At 47.6% G+C, this 7,629-nt stretch overlaps 1 long non-coding RNA gene across 1 annotated transcript; it reads right to left on the bottom strand.

The window, feature by feature from the left end:
- Positions 1–3,110: 3,110 nt before the first annotated feature.
- Positions 3,111–7,442, bottom strand: LOC112482662. The gene is made up of 3 exons (XR_003047374.1): positions 7,316–7,442; positions 6,638–6,861; positions 3,111–3,670 (listed from the first exon to the last, which is right to left on the bottom strand). It is a non-coding gene; the product is annotated as an uncharacterized LOC112482662 (long non-coding RNA).
- Between the last annotated feature and the right edge of the window lie 187 nt (positions 7,443–7,629).

The following is a 7,629-nucleotide window of genomic DNA, read 5'->3' as shown; positions in this document are numbered from 1 at the left end:
TCTGACTTTATAGCCCTTACTCTTGCTTCTAGGTAGCTTCACCAGACAAGGAGTCCAGCATGGAGAAGAGTAGGAGTACGGAGAGAGAGACAGGGAGCTCTGCAGTGCACCATGCCCAAGGTGAAATGAAGCCATTGAAGAGGGTTGAGCAGATGAGGATCCTATCTGACTCTTAACTTGAACTGGGAGTTCTAAGGAGTCAGATGCTGGGTGCCAATTATCTCTAGGTCCTTGACATCTAGCACACTGCGTAGCACAGAGAATGTTGGCCGTATCACTGGAAATAAATCAGAAAGTTAGTGAATGAATAAAACAATATGGTGTTAGACTTTGGAGTCAAAGTACATCTCTTAGGATTAATCTGTGATGGAAAACCCATAATAATGGCTTTTTTAAAAAGGTAGTTTACTTGCTTTTGTGTAAAGAGGTCCATAGGCAGACAGTCCAAGATGAGTATAGGGTTTCCAAAGGGTCAGGGAATAAATCTTCAATATTACTGCCACACCATTCTAGCACATGGCTTCTATTGTGTAGGTCACCTCAAGACCCAAAATAGGTGCTGGAGCTCCAGCCATCACATCTCTATTCCAGGTAGCAGGAATTATTTTTTTTAAAAAAGGAGTAGGGTCTGCCCCATCCCTTTTAAAAGGTTTTCCAAAATTACCAAACAACTTCTGCTTATATCTCATTGTCCAGAACTTAATCACATAATCCCCTCTGGTCCCAAGGAAAGCTGGAAATAATAGTCTGGAGTCATCGATGCCCCCAAAACACATTGTTATTAAGTAGAAGAAGGAGAATGAATGTTGTAAAAAGTAACCTCCAACCTCTGCCTCTAGAAGTGGCTTTGTGCAAACTCGTGTGCAGATGGCATCTCTTCCTGGTGAAGGAAATGCCCTTTCACCTCCCGGAGAAGCGGTTATCTTAGGAAACTCCAGGAAGAGGAGGACTTGGCAGCTATTTGAGGAGATTACATCTGCCTGATAAATGGAAGGCACTGAACTCCGGCGATTGCCCGCAAAGAGAGAAGACAGGCACTTTGGGACTGGTTACGGCAGCTATCCCCAGCAGCAGGGCCTCCTTATCACTGCTGGATCAGGGCCTGCTTGACAAGACGCATTAAAGGGACCCGGCTGAGATTCCATGGCACCCGGAGCTGTGTTCAGAAGCACCTGTTTTCCGACAAAGACGATAACAAGGCCCAGCCAGAGGATTCCTTCCTGGGCCACCCTAGGCACACCAGAGTGTTCAGACACTTACACTGAGGGTGAGTCCCAAGGCCCCCTGCTGCCTGAAGGACTCCCAAACTATGGCCCATGCAGACCAGCGAAGGCACTTTCCACAGGGGAATGAAGACACCATGCAGAAGTTACAGGGGGGGCGATGACTCATCCATTCTCAAGCTGATGGGATCCCAAAGCCAATAGGGCCACTGCAGTGGCGCCAAGAAGCCCCAGGAGACAGTGAGTGTGCCTCAGCTGGAGTAGTAGACAGAGAACATGAGGTCTTGGCAGTGATACTTTCAAAGGGATGGAGCAGTGGGACCCGGATTAGGAGCTGGCTCATTGCAGGTCTTGATTCTGGGTTTCTGTGGGTAAGTAAAGCCAAGATCCACCAGAGGAGTCTCACTGTAGGATTCTTATTCCTTGGCCCCAGAGTTCCCTGCCATTTTGGTCAGAGGTCATCTCCTGTCTGTCCCACAGCAAAATCCTCATACACTCAAACAGAGATTTGAACAGTCCTTCATTAGTTCCCAAGGGGGAGGCAAAGTGGGCTCTATTATTATGCCCATTTGGTAGATGAGCAAATTGGGTGTAGCGAAGATTGAGACATCTGCCTGAGCTCTACAAGGTGTGAGGGGTAAAGGTGAAACTGGAATCTATTTGTCTAATGTACAAAGACAAGGCTGTCCCTAAGACAAGGGGACTTTGAGGAAGAAGATCCTCTGCCAAGGGGGCCCACACTCATTTGCCTCTGCCCCTTGAAGCCCAGACTCTGCTAAGATGATTAATGAGACCATGGCTTCCTGGTCCCAGGCAAATTCCCTAGCTTCCCAGCCTAGAACCCTGGACTGGTGACGCCCAAGGATAAATACTAATAGAATCCAGGTGCTTGGTCATCTCTGTGCCTGCCCGTTGTGAACCAGCATCAATCTCTGATTTTGGTCTCTCTGCTGTTTTCTAAGAGAATGACTGCCTGTCATCCATCTCTGTCCTGCCTGGGCAGACAAGGAGAGGCAGATGGCAATAAAGGCCAGTTCTAGCACTCATGTGCCTGCAACAGAGTAGAGGAGGACAAGACCCCTGAGACGCTGTAGGAGAAACTACAGCACACTGGGTGGGACAGAGTCTACAGCCCCAGGATGTTTGAGACTGTGCATCTGAGACAGATGCATGGCAGTCTTTGGGATCCAGTCAAGGATGAACACCTGAGGAGGGGGAGATGCCTGTTCTCCTTGCAGGGCTATCCTGCCCCCATGGCCACCTCCACTACCCACTTATCCTGTCCATCTATCCATGGAGGGCTCTGGAGCTATCATGGGGGTGGTGTGGGAGAGGATTGGCCTGAGAGCTAGAATTGGACTTGGGGAAAAAGAAGAAAGCTGCCCTAGAGTAGAGCCAAAAAGTGAAATCTAGGTGACCTGTGTAGAAACCACCACCACCTTCCCCAAGCACCAGCCATTGTTATCATCATTTATTAATTCTTTGAACAACAAGCTTTATATTTTATAAAGCAATTGCACATTCTTGCTCTAATTTGATTTACTCTAAGGTACATGTGATAACCCATTGTATAGAAGAGGAAAGTAAGATTCAGAGGAGACCGCATAGTTCATAAGGGATGAACAGAATCCATGTTCCTTTATCTCGTGTTCTCTATATGCAAATTATATTTGGTCCCAGGAAGCCACAGACCACACCTGTCAAGGAACTGGATACCGTTTGTGTATGTGTGTGTGTGTGTGTGTGTGTGTGTGTCGTGTGGGTGGGGGGGCATGTGTGTGATATGTAGAGAGGGAACAAAAATCAGTTGTGAGCTCCAGCTAGAGATTTTGTTCACAAATTTATTTTGTACTTCTGAGTGTTTTTCACATTTCTTACAACGTCGCTTTTGTAATTAGATATAAAGAAGAGACAATAAGTGCTATTAAAATAATTTTAAATAACGAGAGTGGGCAATTGGGTTATAGGAAAATCAGTGGGGATTTGGAGTCCGGAAGCTTGGCTCTTAGCCTTAAATCTTTTGCCCAGCTGTATGACCTTGGTCATACAGCTTTCCTCTTTGGACTTCGATTCCTTCATCCAAATCTCAAGTGTTGGGCTGGAAGCTTTTAAAAAGTCTTTTTCCACTGCGTGCTCTGGGTCATGAATAGTCACTTCTACAGAGAAAACAGATCTGGGATTCCCAGTCTGCAGCCCTAGACTCCAGACTTGCATATCCATCTTTTCTCTCCCGGGGATCTGGAGTCAGGGCATGGCCACGTCCACCACTCCCTGCCGTGGGGAGAGTGAGAAGAGGCAGGTCCTTGCGAATCTGACAAGTTGTTTCCAGTTACTGCTAATATGTCATTAGCAGGATTTTCCTAAACCTCACATCAACTTTCCAAAGTCCCACAGACTGGGCACAGTGGCCTTCTTGTCCTCCTCATTGGCCCTCCTGGACTCAGTACCTAAAGAGGAAAGAATGCACGCTCAGGTTTCTGATCAGGGCACCGCCTCTCGTAACTGGCTCCTCACAGGTTACAGTTTAGAAGTCTCACCGAGACGTCTGGACACATTGATCCCTATTTTGCTCTGGGACTGTGTCTCCACTACTTCCAGATGTTTACACAGCTGGCTGGATTACTTAACTGCATTGACATCATACACCTTGATATTTCCTCTACACAAAAACAGGTCAGATGGGAAAGAAACTAGCTATTGAGAACCTATGCACCACAGAGCTAACCAAAATACCATTGCAATTCACTAAGGACGATCTAAATGCATTTGCTTGCGTGCACTGCCCCCACACAACTGTGTGGGCCTCAGTTTGCCCATCTGTGAATTGAAAAGGTAGGTTTGGATTGCCTCAGAGTTCCCTTGGGTGCATAGAATTGATCTGAAGTTTCTTCATGTGACAGATTTGATCCCGAGTCCTGGGATGGGGAATTAATTTTATTTAACTGATAACCAGTTATAGAGTACCTACCATGGGCCAAGTACTGAGGCAAGACTAGATAGACTCAGAGATGGAAATACAACCATGTTAGTGAGTGTCCCCAGGGATTCCTGTGTGCCAGACTCTATGCCAAGCCCTTTGGGGCTAGTATCCCATTTTTAGCCTCACAACAAATCCAGATCTGTATATTGCTCTCAGCTTTATAGATAAAGGGACTGAAGTTTAGAGATATTAATGAATTCACCCAAAGACACCAAACTTGAGGCATCCAAGGAGTTCAACCACATATGATGGATTCCAGAACACCACAACCCTAAACACCACTCTACACTGCTCCCCAAGTATTTCCTACTCTCATGAACCCTCTAGTTCAAAAAGACATGCAAGTCAAGTAAAGAATGAATATTGGCACTATCAGAAGTTGGTAAGTGTCTCAATCAAGGTGTGCATCAACTGCTAGGAGGACTCTGACCATGTGCAAAAGGCTACCTGGAGAAAGGGCATTCGGGCTGGGCTTTGAAGGCTGAGCAAGAGTCTGTCTGGCAGAGGCAACTTGCAGGAGGATACACACTATCACTAGCTGACGACAGTGCCAGGCCTTGACATGGTTCAGTGTTCCCTGTAAACTTCTGCTTTCACAGCTTTCTCATTTTAGGAACAGCCCAGAGGGTTCTCGGTAACTAGATGTCACTTTACAGCCGGCTGTGGCTTCTTGGCACAGCCTGTTCCTGCCTGTCAGCTCTTTAAGGCCAGGATCAGGGCTGGTCTGCATTTGTGCCCTGGCACCTGGCACCAAGCAGGGCACAGTTCATATTTGATGGACAAATAAACATTTCATTTTACAGGACCCGTTCCCCAAGCAGCAGCAGCAGCATAAACAGCTACCATTTGTCGAGTGTTGTGTGCCAGGCACTGTGTTAAGTCCTTTTCATGCATCATCTTATTTAATCCACCCAAAGCCACACTCTGAGTAAAGAACTATTATTTTCCCTACTGGACACATAAGGTTAAATAACTTGTCCAAGGTCACACAATGAGCAAGTGGTAGAACCAGGACTCATGCCCAGGCCTGTGGGACTTCAAAGCCCATGGCCTTAACCCCTCTGCCACCAGCTTCTCTTTGTTGTGGCCTCACTGCCCTCTTTATTCTCCAGGGAGAAAGGCTGTTGCAAGTAGGCCTGAGGTGCCACAAACCTTCCAGCACATCCTGCCCCTTTGTCCTCCAACATCTGTTTATCATTTCCTGGCTCCAGAGCGCCAGAGCCCTGCCTCCTGCCTTGTCGTAATTCAGATGTCAGGGAGGATGGAAGCCAGTGCCTGGTGTCTGAGTGTCTGAACTGGCAAGGTAAGGACAGCCTGGTGTACACTCGCATTTGATTTGTCAGCCTGCAACATGGCATTTGTCAGAGGCAGGGACTCATGGAAGCCATCAAGTCACCTCAGGCTTCTTGCCCTGGCCTGCCAGACAGCCCAGCACTGCCAACATCAGGTCTGGGGAAGGGGGTGCCTGCCTCCCACCCCCAACTCAGCTGCCCTCCGTTGTCTCCTGCACTCCCCATACCACTGCCTGACCCCACCCCCAACTCTTCATTCTGCTGCAGAATTAGTGCGAGCTTATACAAAGAGATAGAAATCATAAAAAAGGAGATAGACAACATAAAAAAAGAACCAGTCATAAATAAAGAATACTTTAGAGGAAATCAATATTAGATAAGATGAAGCAGAGGATTGAATAAGTGATCTGAAAGATAAGATGGCAGAAAACATCCAATAGAAAGTAAGGAAAGTAAGGAAAGAAAGGAAAGAAAGGAAAGAAAGGAAAGGAAAGGAAGAAGTTTGGGGAGAAGCTGCATATTCTGCTTGCTCTTGCAGATTCCCAATGCACACTGGAGCAATGTAGGCATTGAAAAGTCCAGCAATTTTCATAAACTGCCCTTTATCCTCAGAGTACTTGTTCCAAATGTGAGAACACATTCTAAGACTGGAGGGGAAAAAACAAGTTTCAGGCAGGAGATACCTCCTTCCAAAAAGGGCACACACTAGCCAGCAGGAGAACCCCCTTTTCTGCAGACTTGTGTAGCATGGAATTCATCCCCATGCTCTGAGCACTTCCTCACCCTGCCAGAGATTCTCTGATTCACTCTGCAACTCTGGAGTGAATTTGTTCTGGAAGTTTTAAGGACGAGAACAAGACCAGGGCAGAGACAGCTACAGGGAGGTAGAGATGAATTCTTTATAAGAATACTCCATTATGCAGAGCTGCTTGGGACCACAGGAACTCCTTGTTGCTAAAGGTGTACAAGGCCACTAGGCTGACTACATGGGGAGTCCAAGACTCAGAGCCAGCGTCTTCCTACCTTTCAATTGTAGGACACCGGAAATGCACGCAGAGAAAAACAAATGCCCCTGATTAGATTCTTCAGGAGCAAACCCCTATGATGGCACCCACTGCACTTTAGCACACAGATGTGCTTACCTGTCTGGCTCTCCAGCCAGACTAGAGCACAAGGAAGATGGTTGATCCATGGATCCGTCCCCAGTGTCCGCATATGTCTGGCCCATAATGGAAACTAGATGCAGATTTATTGAATAAGTTAGATTTAAGTCAGTGGCTGTTGCAGGTTGAGCTCCCTCGGAAGCAGGCTCTGAGTTGGAGATTAGTGTAAGATGTTCATGAGACGGTGTCCTCAGGATCCACACCTATGAAAAAAGAGAAGCAAGCAGAGAAGGGCGAAGGGAGAAATCAGGTTGGGATGTAGTCATGGCAAGGCCTCAGCACGCCTTGTGAGAAGTGCTAAAGTCAGTGGCCCTTTAGAGTGGTCCTGAGTTTAAGCAAAGGAGCTAGGCCTCTCCACCTCCACGGTGGCCAGTCAATGGATCTGGGCATCCTGGGGGTGGGGAGGTGACCTTCTTTGACAGTGCAGTTCTCTTTTGCTAAATTTACTCCCAGATAGGGCTGACCATGGAGTACTCTCAGCAGACAGCCTTCCCAGCAGCTGGAGAAAGTCCTCTGGTCGTGCAAGTGAGATGTGGACACCCAATGATCTGGACTCCGCCTTTTCTCCAAGACTCTCTGCCCAGACCAGCTCTTGCCTTCCCTCCTCCCAATCGCCCTTAGAGCAGACCAGAGGCCTCTTCAATGGACAAACCTTACCTGGGGAGCAAGAGCAGGATCTAGTTGCCTCCCTGTTCAAACTGGCTCTCCAGAAACATGAAGCAAAAAGAGCCACGGGTCGCCTGTGGCAGGATCCATGACTGGGCTCCTCTTGGTTCTGTGGCTTCTGCATGCAAGGAGAGGCATTTGATACACCCCTACCAGGTCCTGACCTATGCACTTGGGAGTCTGACTCTCAATACTTCTTGTCTCTGTACCTTTATTCCTAAAGAACTGCCAGTTCTTCCCTGCTTCCCCTGCAGCCTATTCTGGATATAGCCCAGCATAGCAGCCTTCCATGAACGAGGAGAGCA

This window comes from Pteropus alecto, unplaced genomic scaffold, assembly GCF_000325575.1.
Source record: "Pteropus alecto unplaced genomic scaffold, ASM32557v1 scaffold155, whole genome shotgun sequence".
Taxonomy (NCBI): Eukaryota; Metazoa; Chordata; class Mammalia; order Chiroptera; family Pteropodidae; genus Pteropus; species Pteropus alecto.
The sequence above is the reverse complement of the archived record's forward strand: the minus strand, read 5'-3'. Positions and strand labels throughout refer to the sequence as shown.